The sequence below is a fragment of the Haliaeetus albicilla genome, chromosome 24 (genome assembly GCF_947461875.1).
Source record: "Haliaeetus albicilla chromosome 24, bHalAlb1.1, whole genome shotgun sequence".
Classification (NCBI taxonomy): domain Eukaryota; kingdom Metazoa; phylum Chordata; class Aves; order Accipitriformes; family Accipitridae; genus Haliaeetus; species Haliaeetus albicilla.
The window spans coordinates 2,770,784-2,781,942 of NC_091506.1; the positions used below are offsets into that span (position 1 = coordinate 2,770,784).

The following is an 11,159-nucleotide window of genomic DNA, read 5'->3' on the forward strand; positions in this document are numbered from 1 at the left end:
GGCACAGACTCCTCGGATGAGACGAGAGCCCATGCAGGTGTGGGGTGCCCTGTGCTCAGGTTTTATTTCGGAGGTGCTTGGCACACTGTTTGGTCCCATGCTCCCCCAGATCCCTGGGTTCATGCCATATGCATGTTCTGTGCGCACACATTTATTTTTAAACTATAATATGCTATGTTTCCTACCTAGCTAGTGTACTAAAGCAATTTTGTTCCGTAGCAAATAAAGGAAATAAATGAGTAAGTATAAATGTGTTTCTTAACAGCCTTGTTTGTGACAAAATTGCGAACCAAATCTTCACATGACATAGGGCTGCAAGTATTCGAGTCACATTTGGACAGCAAAGGCCACTGCACGCAGCTTTAATTACAGTATTTCTCTCAGACACAGTCTTTCTCTCATGTTTTTCAGAACATTGTTTAAAGAACTGATGAAAGGGCTGAAAACTTTTCAAACTTTCCTTTTCTTAGGGTCTCTTCAGCTCAGTCTTTCATCACAGAGTCAATAAACAGTTGAAAAAGACTCTTCTGAACTGCAGCAGGAGGGAGGAGGAAGAGGGGAAATTAATGATATCACCAAATTGAAACTCTTTCAAGTTCCCTTTAATTGCAGAGGGCACAGGGAGCTCATTCAGTTTTGAGTTCTCTGATCTCTTGCTCTCCCCAAAGGGACCAGTCTTCCTCTCCTCCCACGTTGCATGTGATTTTCCCGGGGCGTCGAGCCCGGCAGAGCGAAACGGGGCGGACGCCCGGCTCCTTCCTCGGGGCTCCTCCGCGGCGCAGAGCCCTTCCCGGTGGGATTTTGGCAGTGGAGCAGCAGCCCGGGCTTCCCGCAGTTTGGGGAAGGCAGGGCCAGGTCAGTAGAGCAGCACTCCTGCAAGCCCCGAGGTGTTTCTCTGGGTAAGGAAAGGAGAAGGGGGTCTTTAGAGAGGGCAGAGTAAGTAAACCTGGGCCACGAGCAGCCCTTGCGCCCACCTCTGAGCACCCTCTGCCTTTCTAAAGCGTGGCCCTAAGACTATCTCTTCCACTATCCTCCTTGCTCTCCAACTGCACTCCTGCTCGTAACTGGGACCTCAGCAACGCGTCCCCCAGGACTCCAGCTTTCCCACGCTGCACCCTAATTTTAGGTAGGGCTCTGTGTGCTCTTCTCCCTCCCGTGGTCCCACACCAGGGCTGGTCCACCTTCATCGCCTGACCTTCGCCTTTGACCTCTTCTTTGCAATAACATAGGAATAAAGTCCGATGTCCTCTAAACAAAGCTCTTATCACCTGATTTGAAGTGGTGCGACCTTTCGTGCAGCCCTGGGGTGCCTGAGCTGTGACCAGACCCCGCTGGGCTCCTGGGGTGCCCCGGCCTCACGCTGGTGGTCGCGCTGCCATTGGTCTGGGGCACCCACCACGCAGGGATGCTTCCTACTTATTTAGGCACCTGGTAAGCCGTTCTGTCTATTTTTTGTCTTTCAGACAATAAGATAAAGGCTTTAGAGCGGAAAGGGGAGGATGTGGGAGGGTACATCACATTTAAGTTTATTGTATTTCAGCTAGATAATGAAGACCAGTGTGCACGCAGAAGCATTTTGGCATTATTTTAGGAGTCTCTTCTAAATAGCTGGCTTCCTTAGGAAGAAATTATGACACTTTCTGAAACCTTGTGAAATATTGTATTTGTTAGAAATGTCCTTAGGTGGTATCTTTCCATCTCGTCAGTCCTGGTTAAACCCAGGCTGTGGCTGGCAGGCACTGCTGGTTCGGTGCCTCACCTGCCCAGCTGTGAGATGGTGAGAGTTACATATCCAAGTAGTCCAAAGTTAAAAGAGAAAACAATAAAACCCCCAAGACTGTCCCAATATTGCCACTGCCCACCAAGGAGCTGCTCAACTAAACGCACCAAGAGCGCCCTGGTTGTCTTTGTGTTGTGGGAAGTGTCAGTGTAACAGGCTGAGAACTGCTCAAAGAGCCATTCCCACCATTGAAAAAGCTGAGGATTATAATTGCAACAGGTCCATGGGCAGAAATATGAAGTATAAAGCTTTAAATTCAAGTCATGCTGATAAGTATAACAAATAAAGAGACCAAATTCCCTTAAAAAATGGGATTACGGAGGCTGTGGGGAAGAAATATTTTGAAGGAAGTTAAAGAGAAGTTAATCTGCTTTTATGTAATTTGTTTCCCTATTCTTCCTGAACTGGCTTGCTTTGGAGACAGCTGTTTTCAAGGTTTACAGCCGTGCGTATGGTTAGGAGGGCTGGAATTGGCAGCCGATCGCCTGACAGAATAATGGCTAACTGGAAAAATAGCTGGGTATATAATTCACAGATGATACGACCACATCAAAATCAGTGGAACACAAACTATTCATTTTTACAGTCTCCAGATTGCTGTCTGTTGTGATCTGTTCCTCCTGATTGCTCCCCCGTCGCGCTGCCGATCACCTCTCCTCCCACCGGCACCCGTGGCGGGGAGGACAACGACGAGCCTCAGCGCCGCGGGGCAGGATACGACAGACATCTCAATTTCTGGAGAATTTTATGGTTTAGATATGGATGGGAGCCAAAGCATCGGTATCACCAGGTCCATGTCTATGCAGAAAGTGGGTCTGCACATCGGCAGCGTGGTGGGTGCCCCGAGGTCTGTAACCCATAGCTCGTTCCTCTCCCAACCACCACCAGGGCTTCCAGCCCTGTGGGATCTCCTGGGGCTCTGACAGCCCCACAGGTCTCGTACCTCCAGCTCTCAAAGCTCTCCTTGCTCTGAAAGGAGCCAAACAGCCTTGGTTGGTACGTTTCCAAACTTTGAAATTGTCGGGGTTTGAACCCAAACCGGCTAAGGTGAAGCAATTGCAAAAACAGCAATAAAACTGGTGAAGAGACAGTTTGGTTATGCCAACAGTATTTAACCTTCTGCAGATATCTCTGTCTTTCCTGTTGGAAAATTGTCTGAAAAAAGTTGCCCTTCAAAAAACAAGTGCTTTTCTGAATGTACTGTTATTTTAAATCTGGGCAGAACTTCTTCTTCATGCTGTTTTTCTCCCTCAGTTATTCTCAGGGGTGGAGATGACAGTAAAAAGGGTGAGAGAGTAGGAACCATGAAATGCAGACGTGGAATCTGGAAAAAAGGGCTTTTTCTAAAAACTGGAAATATTTCATCTCCAAATAAATGGCTTTCTATACAAATATCCATTTATCGTGAATGTACCAGTTCTTATTTTCTCATTGGAAAAAAACCAAAAGTGTTTTGTAAAGTCTTCTGTCCCTCTCCCCAAAAAATAGAGGTGTGGGAAAACCCAAGGGCGCTGGGAGGTGATTCATGTTGTAGCACACAGCGACTGTATCTGTTCATTCCTGCGATTACAGACGGAGGAGGCTTCTTTCCTCACAAATGTCCACGTTACCCTTGAGGTGATCTGTATAATCCGTCCTACGCTGCGTGTTGAAAAGTGTCCATGTTTGAGAAACAAACGGCAGTCTTATTGAGGCATTAGTCTCAGTTGTATTCTGAAGATTTTATTGGGCTCAACTCTTCTCAACTCCTCCAGACACTACCACTCCGTTTGTTATCCCTCGCTTAGGGAATTCAGCTGGCCAGCGTGAACTGCCGTGAAGTTTTCTTGTCACAAATTCATGGCTTCACCAGGTAAGCAGTATGTTACATTTGAAATATATTCTGTATGGGTTGGAGAGGGTCACGCCGCTGTTGAACCTCTCCAAAGAGCCCAAGCAGCACACAGGCTGGTGTGGAGCTCTGATAATATTGATTTCTCCAGCGGCATTGTGTTACAGAGTGTGGCCTTGCAAAGAAGGAAATTACTCCGGTGGTCGCAGTAAGTGTAAAAACTGCCATGTCATTTAACAGACACGGTGCCAGGGCTTTTATACAGTGTAATCCAACTCCTCCGAAATTCTGCTGAAGGATGCTTGAGCTAACAAGGCTCTGCGCTCTCTGATGAAGCAAGCCATGTACATTAGCTTTATTGTCAAGACATGGCACAGAGCATTTATTGCTTTTGGCTCGTGTACAGCGTAGGATTATTCTGTGAGTTTACACAAGACTGTCTATTTGTAGTTGAAAGTGAATTATTTGCTCATTAGTGGTTCAGAAAGGTCTGCTCGCTCCCACAACGTGAGACAGCTTGGGCTTCTCTGTGTGATGAAACGTGCTTTGCTTTAGCCCAGGCTCGACAGACTCAGCACCTTCAAGGTGGCCCAGAGGACATGGGATTAGGAAAATCTGCAACTATTGTAAGAAGAATATTAATCTCTTTTTCTTTTTTTGTTGCTCTTGCTTGCAGCATTACCATCCCACTCCGAGGGTGGTGGGGACAGAGAACAGCGATGCTCTGGCTGGCCTCAGCCTCTCCTGTCACTTGGTCTTCCTCAGCGTAGCAGTTCTGGGGAGCTCAGCCCAGCTTCCAGTAACCTGCCATGGCCTCGGATTTTATACTTGCTTTGTCCCTCTCAGAAAGCGTTCTCTGAGTCAGAAAATATGGCAGATGGCAGCTTGTGAGAAGACAGCTCTTCAGTGCCAGATTTAAGCGAGTATGTAAGTTTTCATTATATATTAAAAAAAAAAAAACAACAAAAACCAACAAAACAACAACAGTGCTATTTTGAAGGGAAATAGGAATATGCTTAATACTTCCCTGAGCTGGCGCCAGGTGTTTGAGCCCCAGTCGACTAAAATTCCTTAGGTTTGATCGGGGCAGCACACCGCACCATGGCCCACCCAGCCGCTCACGTCCTTCGGCCACAGCGTAAGCGGCTGCACCCAGCAGTGGGATTCGCAGCACTGCCGGGGGCACGGACACGGGGGCACAGACAACCTCCAAGCCAGGCCAAAAGCCGGTGAGCTTGGGGGGGGGGGCTGTCAGCTGAAAACCACATCCCACCTTTTCTGCTGGTCCCCCGGGACACCACGCAAACTCCGTGAAATTGCAAAGCTGCTTTTCTGAGTGTTTCGCGGGAACTTAGGCAAGCTTTTGGAAAAGAGCGTGAATTTTCCACTGACCCATATTTATTTGTTTCGTGAAACTGCAGCACTGCAACATTATAGTCTTTTGTCCTACTTTTTTTCTGAAAGAAAATATTTATTAGGCTTTGAAGAGGAATATTACAGAAGCTGGTACTGTACAGTAGGCTTAGCGTATTTTGCCTCTCCTAGCTGGAGCACTTGCTGTTCGCCTTTTCTCTAAAGAGTCATTTCTTATCACTGCCAACCTCCACGTGTTCATAGAAAAACAGGGCCAGACTGCTCTGCCTCAACACGGGCAAATTTCGGATTTTCAGTTAGCTTTTTTGGTATGATTTCTGTCATTCAAGGGTGGAATATCTAGAAATATGAAAACAGTATTGTTATAATGAGCTGCAGCAATCCTCTACTGCCAGTCCCATCGGCTGAGCGATGAATGCAGGAAACCACTGCCCAGATGTGGGCAGCTGTATGGACATGGAAATTGATGGATATTCGAGGCATGGATTCCTGCAGGGGCAGCTTATTTGTGTGTGGACAGGTGCAATGCTGGGGATAGACTTGAGACAAGTTTTGCACTGCTCTGACTTCAGTGGAAGGAAACTATTTTATAGCAGAGACTGAAAACGCTGGTGGGAAAAGCTGTAGACGATGACCTCAGAGCCTGGTGTCTGTTCACTGCATCGTTGATCTGTAGGACCATGGTTTTGTGTTCTACTTTCTTTCTATTTTATCTGTTTAAACCCCTGGGAACAAGGATTAGTCTTTACTTTGAGATTTTAATATTCAAGGATAGATTAATGCAACAGTGTTCTGATGTTAGATGACCATTAAATACTAAATTCTGTTGAATCCTCCAGCAGCATTAGTCAAATCAAGCCCTAAGTCCTAAAAGCTTTATACTTTCTCCAAAATAATTACACCACAGTATCACCTTTGAAGCCATGTTGTTCTTTGTTAATCAATAAACGAGCAATTCCTGGGTACGTCAACTGGAGAAGCTCTAGCCGGGTTAGTCGTGGCCTGTCCTTGGCCAAGCCGTAAGTGAAAAGCAGATTCTCGTGGCTGAGTTACAAAACCACTAAACAAAATGGAAATGTTGATGTTCATTATTGATTTTATTCTTTGCTGCCATGGAATGGTGCTAGTGGGAGCTGTTGTAATCAGATTACTTTAAAACTTACTTACAGAAATTGCTTAATTTATCCCCCCTTTTTCCTTTCCCAAAGTGGTACAATATCAAGGTATCAGCTGTGTTTCTTGTAGAACAGCCCTTCTCTTTTTGGTTTTCTCACTGTGTTTGTGTAATTCATTTCTTACCACTCCCTATGATCTTTTAAAAAAAAAAAATTGCATGTGTTTTATGTCCTAAAGTAATCACTCATATCTGTTATGGAAAAGAATAGACAATGATTGTTGAAGATGTAACCCCCAAATGCTTCCAATTTCTGGACACTTCTATCAAAAACTAAATTTACTAAACATTCATCTAGAACTCCCGATGCTGTCAAGTCCCAGATATGTGCCTGGACAGCCTGTATGTCTTTGGGATTCAAGTCAGACAGGCTGATGATACCAGTTTAAGTGAGAATGTGGGAAATGCTGCATTTTGAGTGATCTAACCTCTCATGATCTGTGAGGTGAAATGGTTTTTCTGATTTGATTCTTTACTGCCTTCCCTGTTTTGCATCGGATCAAATCGGGTGTGAAACGATAGGAAACCCAAATGGCGGGTTCACCTGCCCACCCTTCGCTCGTTCGTAGCGCTGCGAGCGATTGCAGCCAGCACAACAGAGAAAGAGTAATTAGGCCTTAATTGCCCCCGATTCGTCATATGTAATGTACCAATATTACTGGGCTAAGTGTCCGGGGAAGCCGTCCCCCGTCGTTCATGGAAGGTGTTTGTGGGGCTGGAAGCCGAACGGCCGGTTTCGTCCCAGCACAGGAGCAAACCCCGCTCAGCGCGGCGGCTCGGAGCCGTCCCCAGCCGTAATCGCGCCGTGTTCCATGGGCAGCGCCGGGAACGCGCGATTCCCGCGTTTCCCTCGCCATCTCCTTGCGTTCTGCTCCGACACCCCTGTTCACGTTCACGTCGAACCTGGCTCTCCGTCCTCTTGAGCCCGCGGTGGATCCCTTGAGCCCGAGGGAAGCAAAGGGTTCCGAGGGGGACGAGCTACGGCCGCGCTCAGCCCTGACACCCGGCCGAAAGCGCGCCAGCTCCTCGCAAAAACATGTCCTGCCGTGGTGGGGAAGGCCTGCCTTTCGAATGAACGAGACTTTTAATCTCTGGAGCCAAAGTTAACCCTCTCCTTGCTCTGTCCTGGCCGCATTCCCCGCCATCACTTGGCAGCCAGCGGCTCCGAACCCAGCAATTCCCGTCAGTCTCCCCCCGACCACCACCGACCGCCTTTGAAAGGAGTAACGAGGTTTTGCTGACTGAGCTGGATGGCAGCAAATCTTGATACCTGCCTCTCATCGCCTGGCTCGTGGGTTTATAATGATGTATTTACTCTAGCACCTAGAGCAAATGAATTATATTAAACCTCTGCAAATGGTCGTAAATATGATAGTCTGTGTGAACTGAGGTAATTGCCTGCTTTATATATGTGTTTATCTTCACTACATTGCATACACAATGTGCATTATGTCAAAAAGATGATAAAGGGCGGCCATAATGCTCCTGAACTGCATAACTCTTTTTAGTTTATGACTGAGGCTCGGTGTTATCTTATGCAAAGTTAGCTGCAGTAGGTTTAATATAAATTAACATACTTACAAAATGTCAAGGAGCATTAATTGACAATTTCTGAGGCCTACCTCGCTAAATACCAATTCAGTTCTGAAACCTGTCTCTGCAAGTTTAATGTATGAAAAATAATGCTTATTCATGAGTGGCTTATGTAACTTGGAATTAATTACATGGCAGCTAGAGCTAGCTGTTACAGATGGTCTTTCCATAAAACGAGATGCCGAAAATAAAGTTTCAAGCCCCACAAGGGAACTTCTGGGCTGGGTATTCAGCACTTTGGAAAACCAGGGCACATCATCTTGTGTGTAAATATCGACTTACTAACCTAATTCTGGACCCACTTTTGAAAGAGAACTGGCATATATAAAAGCATTTAACTTCAGCAGCTTCTCCTTCATTTTGAATGAGTTCTGGCAGGCGGGGTCTGCGGCCGAAACCCGGCGTGCTCCCCCGCCATTCTCCTCATCTGGAAAATGGAGGTGACCCTGAATATCTCCAGCTGAAAAAGGTGAAAAAAAGCTAAGGTTTCTTTATTTGAACAATTAGGAAAGTGTTGGTGGGTTCCTTTGCCTGCCCTACAGCCTGAGCAGTGTTACAGCTGTAATGGGCCAGTGTGGAGGTGCTCAGAGGAATGCTAATTGTTGATTAATATAGGCCTGGGTTATAAAAAACCCCAGGTTCTCTCTTTAATGCTTTTTGCTAGGCACCAGGAAAGCGCTGACATCTCTACAAGAAGGTTACCTGCTCCCCTCTCCAGCTTGTGCCGCTTCCAGCAGTGAGTGCGGTCAGCTCAGCACCGCAGCGTGCCTGCTTTCAGAGCTCGTGGGAACTTTATTGCCTGCCTAAACAAAGTTAAGTACGGCTGAAGGATGAGATATTAAAGCATTTATTGATTTTCCTTTAATATTTTGTTATTTCTTTTCCATCAGTACAATATTTTCTTTATCTAGTGCACTGCAGTATAAGTCTGTTCCCAGAAAATTATGCCCATAATGTTATTTTCATATATGGGCATACAGATATAAAATGAAAGATTGCCTGTAACTCACTTAAAATAAATAACACAAAACACCATCTAGGAAACCCTGCTATCCGAGCTCAGCACTCTGCAGCTATCCACGCTCCGGTTACCCGAGTGGGAGTGGGGAAGGGCAGACTTTCCCAGAGCACGGCGTGGAGGGATGGGTTTCCTTGGCATCAGAGGAGGTTTGCAGCGTTTGGGGCCCCAGAGCTGTGCACTAACAGGTTTCTATGGCAACTGGCTGGTAAAGCTGGGGATGGGGGGGGACCTGCCCTGCTGTACCTGCAGCTTTTACCTTTTTTTTTTTTTTTTTTTTTTTAACCAAATAGGCCATTCTTTCATGTTTTTCCTCTTCTCTTTTGCATTGCTGCTGTTGGAACACAGGGTTTATCTTCTTATCCTCTGCTGCTCACGAATGTCCTGGGAAACTCTGTGAAGGGCCGTAGGGCACCGGGTGCGTTTGCCTGTGGGTGCTTAGTGTTATCGGTGTGGATCACCTTCAGTGTGTTCGAGATTTGTTTGTGTTTCTCCCTCATGCCCACACGGGACACCAAACCCTTCCCGTTTCAGACGTTCCCTGCTTCTTCAAAGTACAGAACTTACGTTTCCTTCTGTCCGCCTCCTTCATGCTGTCTTTGCCAGAGATTAGAAGCTGAGGGCAAAGATGCAGATTATCAGATCCATAGGAAGAAGCAGCTGTCGGTTTAATTTGAATTACCAGCAAGAGGTGACGAGCTGCCTTTGGGGATGAATTACGGGCTGGACCAGTGGCCGGTGGCGCGGACTGCAAGGATTTCCCTGGGCAACCTGCTGGAGCTGCCCCTGCTTGAGCAGGGGTGGGATGGGACGGTCTCCAGAGGTCCCTGCCAGCCCCGGCTGTCCTGTGACACGGTCAGCGATATAATTTTGGAGTAGAGCCTACCCCACCATGCTGGTGGTAGTCCAAGTGCACAGCAGGAGGTAGTCCACGTCCCTAAGATCTCCCCAGAACGGGGAGGACAGGCGGTGAGGAAGGATGGGGTGAAGCGGAGCAGTTCCTCTTTCCCCTAAGTTAAGCCTTCCCCTGAGGTCAGTGGCAAAAACGAGATTAGAAACAACCTTCCCAGCTGGCAGCAAGCGCTTCTTCCCCTTAACCACCCTGCCCTTGTCTTTCTGCTTGATTTCTCATCCCCTGCTTCTCCCATCCAGCCATCCCGGTGACCCACGGGGAGACAAGCCTCTCCCTCTTCAAACCTCCTCGTGTCCTCGTTGTTCGCTTGGGCTTTGGGGGGTTTTGTTGGTTCGGGTTTTTACTTTCAACAGCAACACTGTGAAATGTCAGGAGGTGCCACGGATGCCGCCTGTCCTCCCCTCGCAGTGGGAGGCAAGCCGGCAGGGCTGGTGGCGGTGGGAGAGCGAGGACCACCAGCTGGAGCCCCTTGAGGCTTTTTTGGGAGCAAGCCAGGCAGGTACGTGGCCCTAGCCGGGCAGAAATACCGTTCAGCTGCAGCACACGCAGACGTACAAAGCGCTCCTTCCCGCGTGCCTGCAGCGTTCCCACCGCGATCGTCTCCCATACTATACCATAACGGGGTCTAGTTTTATATACAATACCAGTAATCATTTTGTCTTCTCTTGCTTGAAACGTAAAAAAAAAAAAAAAAAAAAAAAGCTTTAACCCATCTGCGAAGCAACTGCTTCAAATTAAATTTTGTGATAAAAACGAACGAAGCGTAATTGAGAAGAGACAAGAGAAACTTGCCCTGAGAACAGAGCGATAAGAAATTCACTGTGACAATGATGCAATGTATATTGTTCCTCTACAGCGCACCAAATGTCCCTGCTGTCGGGCTGCGCTGTCATTAGGGCAGTTTGCTGCTGTGATTGTGAATCTTAAAACATGTCTTTCCCTTTCCGTGCGAGACCACTCCTCTACGATCTTATGCGTGCTAATGAAAGAATTAGGCTCAGCTATCAGGAATTAAGCAAAAATGTACTGGCACGTGTTCCTAGAAATACTGCTGAAAGAAAACGTCTTTTACAGAGCTGCTGCAATGCTTGCTGCAGGTATGAATATTGCAGAGCGTGCAGCCTGTCTCTAGTGGGCTGCTTGACCATGAAATTGCCTGTGAAATGGGACTCTATTGTTTATCATGCTAATTAGTAACCCAAGGAGTTTATTTAAAGGTCACTAGAAAGCAGCGAGAAATATCATAGTGTGTTACTGGGAGAAAATTCAAGAAGCCATAGGGGGTTTGGATTATTTAGTAGAATATTATTCCTAATATTTAAGATAATTTGTGAGATGTGCATTAAATTAATAAGGGAGATGAAGGAATGTTTTAATATAACTTAGTGTGAAAATAGCCTTCATAATTTATTTTATTCATAGATTTTTGCATCAAAGGTCCTATAATGATTAATTTTCAAACTTGCAGGTTTTAAT

The 11,159-nt window shown here is 46.7% G+C and overlaps 1 protein-coding gene and 1 long non-coding RNA gene across 4 annotated transcripts in view; one reads left to right on the top strand and one right to left on the bottom strand.

Annotated features, from left to right (window-relative positions):
* Positions 1 to 11,159, bottom strand: part of LRRN1 (leucine rich repeat neuronal 1) — a 467,756-nt gene that overhangs the window by 149,830 nt on the left and 306,767 nt on the right. The window lies entirely within an intron of this gene.
* On the top strand, positions 263 to 8,787 carry LOC138690832 (uncharacterized). 3 transcript variants are annotated; one of them, XR_011329636.1, is made up of 3 exons: positions 263 to 1,431; positions 2,205 to 3,632; positions 4,288 to 4,800. It is a non-coding gene; the product is annotated as an uncharacterized lncRNA (long non-coding RNA). The 3 variants fall into 3 exon arrangements; XR_011329637.1 differs by having other exon boundaries at positions 2,367 to 3,632; XR_011329635.1 differs by lacking the exon at positions 263 to 1,431 and adding an exon at positions 8,417 to 8,787 and having other exon boundaries at positions 1,514 to 3,632; positions 4,288 to 4,534.